The 13,011-nt window shown below is 44.1% G+C and overlaps 1 protein-coding gene and 7 non-coding genes across 8 annotated transcripts in view; 1 reads left to right on the top strand and 7 right to left on the bottom strand.

The window, feature by feature from the left end:
* Positions 1 to 13,011, top strand: part of LOC139239972 (gastrula zinc finger protein XlCGF7.1-like) — a 120,977-nt gene that overhangs the window by 32,740 nt on the left and 75,226 nt on the right. The gene's annotated exons all lie outside the window — the stretch shown is intronic.
* trnae-uuc (transfer RNA glutamic acid (anticodon UUC)) lies at positions 1,855 to 1,926 on the bottom strand. The gene has a single exon. It is a non-coding gene; the product is annotated as a tRNA-Glu (tRNA).
* On the bottom strand, positions 2,469 to 2,542 carry trnai-aau (transfer RNA isoleucine (anticodon AAU)). The gene has a single exon. It is a non-coding gene; the product is annotated as a tRNA-Ile (tRNA).
* Positions 4,134 to 4,205, bottom strand: trnae-uuc (transfer RNA glutamic acid (anticodon UUC)). The gene has a single exon. It is a non-coding gene; the product is annotated as a tRNA-Glu (tRNA).
* On the bottom strand, positions 4,748 to 4,821 carry trnai-aau (transfer RNA isoleucine (anticodon AAU)). The gene has a single exon. It is a non-coding gene; the product is annotated as a tRNA-Ile (tRNA).
* On the bottom strand, positions 6,413 to 6,484 carry trnae-uuc (transfer RNA glutamic acid (anticodon UUC)). Its single transcript has one exon. It is a non-coding gene; the product is annotated as a tRNA-Glu (tRNA).
* Positions 7,027 to 7,100, bottom strand: trnai-aau (transfer RNA isoleucine (anticodon AAU)). The gene has a single exon. It is a non-coding gene; the product is annotated as a tRNA-Ile (tRNA).
* trnae-uuc (transfer RNA glutamic acid (anticodon UUC)) lies at positions 8,685 to 8,756 on the bottom strand. The gene has a single exon. It is a non-coding gene; the product is annotated as a tRNA-Glu (tRNA).

Below are 13,011 nucleotides of genomic sequence, written 5' to 3'. Positions count from 1 at the left end.
CGTTTATCAGCAAACCAAGAAACAGAAATAAACAGAAAGATGTGCCTCTCCACCCCGTCGGCAAAGAAGCAATGACTGTTATTCCAAATAATGCCCAACCCTTGGGATTCTGTGTGGATTTGTTTCATTATAAAGATTTGATTTTCAACGTGACTAAAAACCGAATAAAAATTATGGAAAATACTGGAACGGCCCGCACGGGGATGGAACCCACGACCTTGCCGTTATTAGCACCACGCTCTAACCAACTAAGCTAACCGGCCACAAATTGTGTTAACGTTGCGTGAAAGCTCAGTCTGCGGGGATTGTGTTTCCAACTCACACTGGATGTTAGATTTACTGCATAAACATTGAACACATCACATCGCTTAAACATTGTTCACTGTTCATCTACAACACTGCGCAACGTGTAAATAGAACGTAACACAAAAAGCGCGCTAAATCTAAAAACAATTCACGTTAAAAATTATTATCACGCAACTGCTGAACAACCCACTGTCCCGATATAAAATCAGCCACTCCCCTTAGAATGAAGGAAACGCGAAATAACCAGAAATTGCTGAAACAGGGAATTGAACCAGGAACCATCTGGATCTTCAGTCAAACGCCTTCCCAACTGAGCTATTTAGACCTGACAGTGACCGAAGCAAAGTTTTTTCACACCTTTTTGAAAGAAAACCTGACCCCGGAATGAATTGCCCCGCCCACTCAGTCCTCATTTCGGGGCAATGGGTCCCAAACACATCTCGGAGCTCAGGTTGTGTTACTCTAATGTATAAAGATACCGAAAATCTTAATGCTCATGTTCCGTTATCACTGACCACGATCTTGGCAGTGGTGTTGCTAAGTTCAAAATGTGTATTTTTTCGCACTGGCAATGAATTGACTGATATCTGTGCTGTGAGCAACTAGGTTTCTTTGGGTGATGTCGTGCAAGAACGTAATGGAAGCCTAATTATAATGGTGATTGTTCTCACACTGCAGTTAAAAGTTGGCAAACTTACAGTGTCAATTAGCAATTCTTGTTCCATATGTTGATTTAATGTTCTGCTGAAGTGTTCATAAAGAAACAAAGCTTGCACAACAGGCTCGACCTCACCGTCTTGAAGACACAGTGAAATATACTGGAGAGTGTATAAGTGTTTGAGAACATAAAATATCAGTAAAATACCCCGTTCTTTTCTCGACACTGGTGGGCTGTGAAAGGGAGACGGGCCGACGTCCTACTTAGCCGCACTGAACCGAGCCAAGGTGAAATTATAACAGGTTCAGTTCATAGCAGTGCTATGCTGAAGAGAGATAAGTGTCGCGAATCAAGGAGAGATTTAACAATACTGATGTTGAATGTCGGTTAGATCAAGCACTTCATGAATTCTATGCTGGGAAATTCAGAGATTGTAAATCGACTGTGAACGCTAAACATAGACACACAGTGAGCCAATGTGCAATATATGAGGGGCCCAGGCCAAATGAATGTTCAGAATAAGTGATCAGTGCCCATGGCCCAGGCATTCACTGATTCCAGTCTTGCACACGTTGCTAAGTTTAAAATGCTGAATATTTCCACACTGGCAATGCATTGACAGATGGTAAGCTAGAGTGATGTGCCGCAAAAATGTACACGGAAGGCTAAAGTTAGCCATGATTGGCAACATTTACGGTGTCAATCAGCACTTGTTGAGCGAGATCTCCTCATTTACTGCTGACTTTAAAACGGAAGGCACAGAAGTGTGTGCTGTATCACGACAACGAATGATGTGCTACTGATGGTTGGGGCAGCAAGAGTGCAGTGAGCTGGAAGCTGTAAATTTGTTCAGGAAGAGCCTTGCAGTTCAAACGGGCGAAAATACAATGTTCCCTGACCGGGAATCGAACCCGGGCCGCAGCGGTGAAAGCGCCGAATCCTAACCACTAGACCACCAGGGAAGCTGCTACACGTTTGCTTGCCAACAAGCAGACCAACACAGTCTTTCCTGCTTGCTTCTTCCAGATTCTCACCACATTCGCGCCAGGTCAAACTTTTCGTAGCAAATGGCATTTTTTGTGGAGAACACCAAAGATATGTCCGCGCATCGACAGCATCACGTGCGGGTAGGCATCCACTGAAATCTATTTCATTCTGTCCTTTTCTCGGGATTTTTCACTCTTGGTGCCGGGTGAACATTTCATTTGGTGTTTTTGTCCTGAACTGCAGTCTTTTGCCCATCTCCAGCCGACAGAACCGTTCTGTCTGTCTGTTCCGACTTTTGAACATTTACGGGAACAGGCCTGCGGTTCATCGTTTATCAGCAAACCAAGAAACAGAAATAAACAGAAAGATGTGCCTCTCCACCCCGTCGGCAAAGAAGCAATGACTGTTATTCCAAATAATGCCCAACCCTTGGGATTCTGTGTGGATTTGTTTCATTATAAAGATTTGATTTTCAACGTGATTAAAAACCGAATAAAAATTATGGAAAACACTGGAATGGCCCGCACGGGGATCGAACCCGCGAACTTGCCGTTATTAGCACCACGCTCTAACCCACTAAGCTAACCGGCCACAAATTGTGCTAACGTTGCTTGAAAGCTCAGTCTGCGGGGATTGTGTTTCCAACTCACACTGGATGTTAGATTTACTGCATAAACATTGAACACATCACATCGCTTAAACATTGTTCACTGTTCATCTACAACACTGCGCAACGTGTAAATAGAACGTAACACAAAAAGAGCGCTAAATCTAAAAACAATTCACGTTAAAAATTATTATCACGCAACCGCTGAACAACCCACTGTCCCGATATAAAATCAGCCACTCCCCTTAGAATGAAGGAAACGCGAAATAACCAGAAATTGCTGAAACAGGGAATTGAACCAGGAACCATCTGGATCTTCAGTCAAACGCCTTCCCAACTGAGCTATTTAGACCTGACAGTGACCGAAGCAAAGTTTTTTCACACCTTTTTGAAAGAAAACCTGACCCCGGAATGAATTGCCCCGCCCACTCAGTCCTCATTTCGGGGCAATGGGTCCCAAACACATCTCGGAGCTCAGGTTGTGTTACTGTAATGTATAAAGATACCGAAAATCTTAATGCTCATGTTCCGTTATCACTGACCACGATCTTGGCAGTGGTGTTGCTAAGTTCAAAACGTGTATTTTTTCGCACTGGCAATGAATTGACTGATATCTGTGCTGTGAGCAACTAGGTTTCTTTGGGTGATGTCGTGCAAGAACGTAATGGAAGCCTAATTATAATGGTGATTGTTCTCACACTGCAGTTAAAAGTTGGCAAACTTACAGTGTCAATTAGCAATTCTTGTTCCATATGTTGATTTAATGTTCTGCTGAAGTGTTCATAAAGAAACAAAGCTTGCACAACAGGCTCGACCTCACCGTCTTGAAGACACAGTGAAATATACTGGAGAGTGTATAAGTGTTTGAGAACATAAAATATCAGTAAAATACCCCGTTCTTTTCTCGACACTGGTGGGCTGTGAAAGGGAGACGGGCCGAAGTCCTACTTAGCCGCACTGAACCGAGCCAAGGTGAAATTATAACAGGTTCAGTTCATAGCAGTGCTATGCTGAAGAGAGATAAGTGTCGCGAATCAAGGAGAGATTTAACAATACTGATGTTGAATGTCGGTTAGATCAAGCACTTCATGAATTCTATGCTGGGAAATTCAGAGATTGTAAATCGACTGTGAACGCTAAACATAGACACACAGTGAGCCAATGTGCAATATAGGAGGGGCCCAGGCCAAATGAATGTTCAGAATAAGTGATCAGTGCCCATGGCCCAGGCATTCACTGATTCCAGTCTTGCACACGTTGCTAAATTTAAAATGCTGAATATTTCCACACTGGCAATGCATTGACAGATGGTAAGCTAGAGTGATGTGCCGCAAAAATGTACACGGAAGGCTAAAGTTAGCCATGATTGGCAACATTTACGGTGTCAATCAGCACTTGTTGAGCGAGATCTCCTCATTTACTGCTGACTTTAAAACGGAAGGCACAGAAGTGTGTGCTGTATCACGACAACGAATGATGCGCTACTGATGGTTGGGGCAGCAAGAGTGCAGTGAGCTGGAAGCTGTAAATTTATTCAGGAAGAGCCTTGCAGTTCAAACGGGCGAAAATACAATGTTCCCTGACCGGGAATCGAACCCGGGCCGCAGCGGTGAAAGCGCCTAATACTAACCACTAGACCACCAGGGAAGCTGCTACACGTTTGTTTGCCAACAAGCAGACCAACACAGTCTTTCCTGCTTGCTTCTTCCAGATTCTCACCACATTCGCGCCAGGTCAAACTTTTCGTAGCAAATGGCATTTTTTGTGGAGAACACCAAAGATATGTCCGCGCATCGACAGCATCACGTGCGGGTAGGCATCCACTGAAATCTATTTCATTCTGTCCTTTTCTCGGGATTTTTCACTCTTGGTGCCGGGTGAACATTTCATTTGGTTATTTTGTCCTGAACTGCAGTCTTTTGCCCATCTCCAGGCGACAGAACCGTTCTGTCTGTCTGTTCCGACTTTTGAACATTTACGGGAACAGGCCTGCGGTTCATCGTTTATCAGCAAACCAAGAAACAGAAATAAACAGAAAGATGTGCCTCTCCACCCCGTCGGCAAAGAAGCAATGACTGTTATTCCAAATAATGCCCAACCCTTGGGATTCTGTGTGGATTTGTTTCATTATAAAGATTTGATTTTCAACGTGATTAAAAACCGAATAAAAATTATGGAAAACACTGGAATGGCCCGCACGGGGATCGAACCCGCGAACTTGCCGTTATTAGCACCACGCTCTAACCCACTAAGCTAACCGGCCACAAATTGTGCTAACGTTGCTTGAAAGCTCAGTCTGCGGGGATTGTGTTTCCAACTCACACTGGATGTTAGATTTACTGCATAAACATTGAACACATCACATCGCTTAAACATTGTTCACTGTTCATCTACAACACTGCGCAACGTGTAAATAGAATGTAACACAAAAAGAGCGCTAAATCTAAAAACAATTCACGTTAAAAATTATTATCACGCAACCGCTGAACAACCCACTGTCCCGATATAAAATCAGCCACTCCCCTTAGAATGAAGGAAACGCAAAATAACCAGAAATTGCTGAAACAGGGAATTGAACCAGGAACCATCTGGATCTTCAGTCAAACGCCTTCCCAACTGAGCTATTTAGGCCTGACAGTGACCGAAGCAAAGTTTTTTCACACCTTTTTGAAAGAAAACCTGACCCCGGAATGAATTGCCCCGCCCACTCAGTCCTCATTTCGGGGCAATGGGTCCCAAACACATCTCGGAGCTCAGGTTGTGTTACTGTAATGTATAAAGATACCGAAAATCTTAATGCTCATGTTCCGTTATCACTGACCACGATCTTGGCAGTGGTGTTGCTAAGTTCAAAATGTGTATTTTTTCGCACTGGCAATGAATTGACTGATATCTGTGCTGTGAGCAACTAGGTTTCTTTGGGTGATGTCGTGCAAGAACGTAATGGAAGCCTAATTATAATGGTGATTGTTCTCACACTGCAGTTAAAAGTTGGCAAACTTACAGTGTCAATTAGCAATTCTTGTTCCATATGTTGATTTAATGTTCTGCTGAAGTGTTCATAAAGAAACAAAGCTTGCACAACAGGCTCGACCTCACCGTCTTGAAGACACAGTGAAATATACTGGAGAGTGTATAAGTGTTTGAGAACATAAAATATCAGTAAAATACCCCGTTGTTTTCTCGACACTGGAGGGCTGTGAAAGGGAGACGGGCCGAAGTCCTACTTAGCCGCACTGAACCGAGCCAAGGTGAAATTATAACAGGTTCAGTTCATAGCAGTGCTATGCTGAAGAGAGATAAGTGTCGCGAATCAAGGAGAGATTTAACAATACTGATGTTGAATGTCGGTTAGATCAACCACTTCATGAATTCTATGCTGGGAAATTCAGAGATTGTAAATCGACTGTGAACGCTAAACATAGACACACAGTGAGCCAATGTGCAATATAGGAGGGGCCCAGGCCAAATGAATGTTCAGAATAAGTGATCAGTGCCCATGGCCCAGGCATTCACTGATTCCAGTCTTGCACACGTTGCTAAGTTTAAAATGCTGAATATTTCCACACTGGCAATGCATTGACAGATGGTAAGCTAGAGTGATGTGCCGCAAAAATGTACACGGAAGGCTAAAGTTAGCCATGATTGGCAACATTTACGGTGTCAATCAGCACTTGTTGAGCGAGATCTCCTCATTTACTGCTGACTTTAAAACGGAAGGCACAGAAGTGTGTGCTGTATCACGACAACGAATGATGCGCTACTGATGGTTGGGGCAGCAAGAGTGCAGTGAGCTGGAAGCTGTAAATTTGTTCAGGAAGAGCCTTGCAGTTCAAACGGGCGAAAATACAATGGTCCCTGACCGGGAATCGAACCCGGGCCGCAGCGGTGAAAGCGCCGAATACTAACCACTAGACCACCAGGGAAGCTGCTACACGTTTGCTTGCCAACAAGCAGACCAACACAGTCTTTCCTGCTTGCTTCTTCCAGATTCTCACCACATTCGCGCCAGGTCAAACTTTTCGCAGCAAATGGCATTTTTTGTGGAGAACACCAAAGATATGTCCGCGCATCGACAGCATCACATGCGGGTAGGCATCCACTGGAATCTGTTTCATTCTGTCCTTTTCTCGGGAATTTTCACTCTTGGTGCCGGGTGAACATTTCATTTGGTGTTTTTCTCCTGAACTGCAGACTTTTGCCCATCTCCAGGCGACAGAACCGTTCTGTCTGTCTGTTCCGACTTTTGAGCATTTACGGGAACAGGCCTGCGGTTCATCGTTTATCAGCAAACCAAGAAACAGAAATAAACAGAAAGATGTGCCTCTCCACCCCGTCGGCAAAGAAGCAATGACTGTTATTCCAAATAATGCCCAACCCTTGGGATTCTGTGTGGATTTGTTTCATGATAAAGATTTGATTTTCAACGTGACTAAAAACCGAATAAAAATTATGGAAAACACTGGAATGGCCCGCACGGGGATCGAACCAGCGACCTTGCCATTATTAGTACCACGCTCTAACCAACTAAGCTAACCGGCCACAAATTGTGTTAACGTTGCGTGAAAGCTCAGTCTGCGGGGATTGTGTTTCCAACTCACACTGGATGTTAGATTTACTGCATAAACATTGAACACATCACATCGCTTAAACATTGTTCACTGTTCATCTACAACACTGCGCAACGTGTAAATAGAACGTAACAGAAAAAGAGCGCTAAATCTAAAAACAATTCACGTTGAAAATTATTATCACGCAACCGCTGAACAACCCACTGTCCCGATATAAAATCAGCCACTCCCCTTAGAATGAAGGAAACGCGAAATAACCAGAAATTGCTGAAACAGGGAATTGAATCAGGAACCATCTGGATCTTCAGTCAAACGACTTCCCAACTGAACTATTTCGGCCTGACAGTGACCGAAGCAAAGTTTTTTCACACCTTTTTGAAAGAAAACCTGACCCCGGAATGAATTGCCCCGCCCACTCAATCCTCATTTCGGGGCAATGGGTCCCAAACACATCTCGGAGCTCAGGTAGTGTTACTGTAATGTATAACGATACCGAAAATCTTAATGCTCATGTTCCGTTATCACTGACCACGATCTTGGCAGTGGTGTTGCTAAGTTCAAAATGTGTATTTTTTCGCACTGGCAATGAATTGACTGATATCTGTGCTGTGAGCAACTAGGTTTCTTTGGGTGATGTCGTGCAAGAACGTATTGGAAGCCTAATTATAATGGTGATTGTTCTCACAGTGCAGTTAAAAGTTGGCAAACTTACAGTGTCAATTAGCAATTCTTGTTCCATATGTTGATTTAATGTTCTGATGAAGTGTTCAAAAAGAAACAAAGCTTGCACAACAGGCTCGATCTCACCGTCTTGAAGACGCAGTGAAATATACTGGAGAGTGTATAAGTGTTTGAGAACATAAAATATCAGTAAAATACCCAGTTCTTTTCTCGACACTGGTGGGCTGTGAAAGGGAGACGGGCCGAAGTCCCACTTAGCCGCACTGAACCGAGCCAAGGTGAAATTATAACAGGTTCAGTTCATAGCAGTGCTATGCTGAAGAGAGATAAGTGTCGCGAATCAAGGAGAGATTTAACAATACTGATGTTGAATGTCGGTTAGATCAAGCACTCCATGAATTCTCTGCTGGGAAATTCAGAGATTGTAAATCGCCTGTGAACGCTAAACATAGACACACAGTGAGCCAATGTGCAATATAGGAGGGGCCCAGGCCAAATGAATGTTCAGAATAAGTGATCAGTGCCCATGGCCCAGGCATTCACTGATTCCAGTCTTGCACACGTTGCTAAGTTTAAAATGCTGAATATTTCCACACTGGCAATGCATTGACAGATGGTAAGCTAGAGTGATGTGCCGCAAAAATGTACACGGAAGGCTAAAGTTAGCCATGATTGGCAACATTTACGGTGTCAATCAGCACTTGTTGAGCGAGATCTCCTCATTTACTGCTGACTTTAAAACGGAAGGCACAGAAGTGTATGCTGTATCACTACAACGAATGATGCGCTACTGATGGTTGGGGCAGCAAGAGTGCAGTGAGCTGTAAATTTGTTCAGGAAGAGCCTTGCAGTTCAAACGGGCGAAAATACAATATTCCCTGACCGGGAATCGAATCCGGGCCGCAGCGTTGAAAGCGCCGAATCCTAACCACTAGACCACCAGGGAAGCTGCTACACGTTTGCTTGCCAACAAGCAGACCAACACAGTCTTTCCTGCTTGCTCCTTCCAAATTCTCACCACATTCGCGCCAGGTCAAACTTTTCGTAGCAAATGGCATTTTTTGTGGAGAACACCAAAGATATGTCCGCGCATCGACAGCATCACGTGCGGGTAGGCATCCACTGAAATCTATTTCATTCTGTCCTTTTCTCGGGATTTTTCACTCTTGGTGCCGGGTGAACATTTCATTTGGTGTTTTTGTCCTGAACTGCAGTCTTTTGCCCATTCCCAGGCGACAGAACCGTTCTGTCTGTCTGTTCCGACTTTTGAACATTTACGGGAACAGGCCTGCGGTTCATCGTTTATCAGCAAACCAAGAAACAGAAATAAACAGAAAGATGTGCCTCTCCACCCCGTCGGCAAAGAAGCAATGACTGTTATTCCAAATAATGCCCAACCCTTGGGATTCTGTGTGGATTTGTTTCATTATAAAGATTTGATTTTCAACGTGCCTAAAAACCGAATAAAAATTATGGAAAATACTGGAATGGCCCGCACGGGGATGGAACCCGCGACCTTGCCGTTATTAGCACCACGCTCTAACTAACTAAGCTAACCGGCCACAAATTGTGTTAACGTTGCGTGAAAGCTCAGTCTGCGGGGATTGTGTTTCCAACTCACACTGGATGTTAGATTTACTGCATAAACATTGAACACATCACATCGCTTAAACATTGTTCACTGTTCATCTACAACACTGCGCAACGTGTAAATAGAACGTAACAGAAAAAGAGCGCTAAATCTAAAAACAATTCATAGAAACATAGAAAATAGGTGCAGGAGTAGGCCATTCGGCCCTCCTAGCCTGCACCGCCATTCAATGAGTTCATGGCTGAACATTCAAATTCAGTACCCCATTCCTGCTTTCTCGCCATACCCCTTGATCCCCCTAGCAGTAAGGACCTCATCTAACTCCTTTTTGAATATATTTAGTGAATTGGCCTCAACAACTTTCTGTGGTAGAGAATTCCACAGGTTCACCACTCTCTGGGTGAAGAAGTTCCTCCGCATCTCGGTCCTAAATGGCTTACCCCTTATCCTTAGACTGTGACCCCTGGTTCTGGACTTCCCCAACATTGGGAACATTCTTCCTGCATCTAACCTGTCTAACCCCGTCAGAATTTTATATGTTTCTATGAGGTCCCCTCTCATTCTTCTGAACTCCAGTGAATACAAGCCCAGTTGATCCAGTCTTTCTTGATAGGTCAGTCCCGCCATCCCGGGAATCAGTCTGGTGAACCTTCGCTGCACTCCCTCAATAGCAAGAATGTCCTTCCTCAGGTTAGGAGACCAAAACTGTACACAATACTCCAGGTGTGGCCTCACCAATGCCCTGTACAACTGTAGCAACACCTCCCTGCCACTGTACTCAAATCCCCTTGCTATGAAGGCCAACATGCCATTTGCTTTCTTAACCGCCTGCTGCACCTGCATGCCAACCTTCAATGACTGATGTACCATGACACCCAGGTCTCTTTGCACCTCCCCTTTTCCTAATCTGTCACCATTCAGATAATAGTCTGTCTCTCTGTTTTTACCACCAAAGTGGATAACCTCACATTTATCCACATTATACTTCATCTGCCATGCATTTTCCCACTCACCTAACCTATCCAAGTCGCTCTGCAGCCTCACAGCATCCTCCTCGCAGCTCACACTGCCACCCAACTTAGTGTCATCCGCAAATTTGGAGATACTACATTTAATCCACTCATCTAAATCATTAATGTACAGTGTAAACAGCTGGGGCCCCAGCACAGAACCTTGCGGTACCCCACTAGTCACTGCCTGCCATTCTGAAAAGTACCCATTTACTCCTACTCTTTGCTTCCTGTCTGACAACCAGTTCTCAATCCATGTCAGTACACTACCCCCAATCCCATGTGCTCTAACTTTGCACATCAATCTCTTGTGTGGGACCTTGTCGAACGCCTTCTGAAAGTCCAAATATACCACATCAACTGGTTCTCCCTTATCCACTCTACTGGAAACATCCTCAAAAAATTCCAGAAGATTTGTCAAGCATGATTTCCCTTTCACAAATCCATGCTGACTTGGACCTATCATGTCACCTCTCTCCAAATGCACTGCTATGACATCCTTAATAATTGATTCCATCATTTTACCCACTACCGATGTCAGGCTGACCGGTCTATAATTCCCTGTTTTCTCTCTCCCTCCTTTTTTAAAAAGTGGGGTTACATTGGCTACCCTCCACTCCATAGGAACTGATCCAGAGTCAATGGAATGTTGGAAAATGACTGTCAACGCATCCACTATTTCCAAGGCCACCTCCTTAAGTACTCTGGGATGCAGTCCATCAGGCCCTGGGGATTTATCGGCCTTCAATCCCATCAATTTCCCCAACACAATTTCCCGGCTAATAAGGATTTCCCTCAGTTCCTCCTCCTTACTAGACCCCCCGACCCCTTTTATAACCGGAAGGTTGTTCGTGTCCTCCTTCGTGAATACCGAACCAAAGTACTTGTTCAATTGGTCCGCCATTTCTTTGTTCCCCGTTATGACTTCCCCTGATTCTGACTGCAGGGGACCTACATTTGTCTTTACTAACCTTTTTCTCTTTACATATCTATAGAAACTTTTGCAATCCGTCTTAATGTTACCTGCAAGCTTCTTCTCATACTCCATTTTCCCTACCCTAATCAAACCCTTTGTCCTCCTCTGCTGAGTTCTAAATTTCTCCCAGTCCCCAGGTTCGCTGCTATTTCTGGCCAATTTGTATGCCACTTCCTTGGCTTTAATACTATCCCTGATTTCCCTTGATAGCCACGGTTGAGCCACCTTCCCTTTTTTATTTCTATGCCAGACAGGAATGTACAATTGTTGTAGTTCATCCATGCGGTCTCTAAATGTCTGCCATTGCCCATCCACAGTCAACCCCTTAAGTATCATTCGCCAATCCATCTCAGCCAATTCACGCCTCATACCTTCAAAGTTACCCTTCTTTAAGTTCTGGACCATGGTCTCTGAATTAACTGTTTCATTCTCCATCCTAATGCAGAATTCCACCATATTATGGTCACTCTTCCCCAAGGGGCCTCGCACAACGAGATTGCTAATTAATCCTTTCTCATTACATAACACCCAGTCTAAGATGGCCTCCCCCCTAGTTGGTTCCTCGACATATTGGTCTAAAAAAACCATCCCTTATGCACTCCAGAAAATCCTCCTCCACCGTATTGCTTCCAGTTTGGTTAGCCCAATCTATGTGCATATTAAAGTCACCCATTATAACTGCTGCACCTTTATTGCACGCACCCCTAATTTCCTGTTTGATGCCCTCCCCAACATCACTACTACTGTTTGGAGGTCTGCACACAACTCCCACTAACGTTTTTTGCCCTTTGGTGTTCTGCAGCTCTACCCATATAGATTCCACATCATCCAAGCTAATGTCCTTCCTAACTATTGCCTTAATCTCCTCCTTAACCAGCAATGCTACCCCACCTCCTTTTCCTTTTATTCTATCCTTCCTGAATGTTGAATACCCCTGGATGTTGAGTTCCCAGCCCTGCTCATCCTGGATCCACGTCTCCGTAATCCCAATCACATCATATTTGTTAACATCTATTTGCACAGTTAATTCATCCACCTCATTGCGGATACTCCTTGCATTAAGACACAAAGCCTTTAGGCTTGTTTTTTTAACACCCTCTGTCCTTTTAGAATTTTGCTGTACAATGGCCCTTTTTGTTCTTTGCCTTGGGTTTCTCTGCCCTCCACTTTTCCTCATTTCCTTTCTGTCTTTGAAAATTATTATCACGCAACCGCTGAAGAACCCACTGTCAGATTATAAAATCAGCCACTCCTCTTAGAATGAAGGAAACGCGAAATAACCAGAAATTGCTGAAACAGGGAATTGAACCAGGAACCATCTGGATCTTCAGTCAAACGCCTTCCCAACTGAACTATTTCGGCCTGACAGTGACCGAAGCAAAGTTTTTTCACACCTTTTTGAAAGAAAACCTGACCCCGGAATGAATTGCCCCGCCCACTCAGTCCTCATTTCGGGGCAATGGGTCCCAAACACATCTCGGAGCTCAGGTTGTGTTACTGTAATGTATAATGATACCGAAAATCTTAATGCTCATGTTCCGTTATCACTGACCACGATCTTGGCAGTGGTGTTGCTAAGTTCAAAATGTGTATTTTTTCGCACTGGCAATGAATTGACTGATAT

Source organism: Pristiophorus japonicus, chromosome 29 (assembly GCF_044704955.1).
Source record: "Pristiophorus japonicus isolate sPriJap1 chromosome 29, sPriJap1.hap1, whole genome shotgun sequence".
NCBI classification, from domain to species: domain Eukaryota; kingdom Metazoa; phylum Chordata; class Chondrichthyes; family Pristiophoridae; genus Pristiophorus; species Pristiophorus japonicus.
The sequence above is the reverse complement of the archived record's forward strand: the minus strand, read 5'-3'. Positions and strand labels throughout refer to the sequence as shown.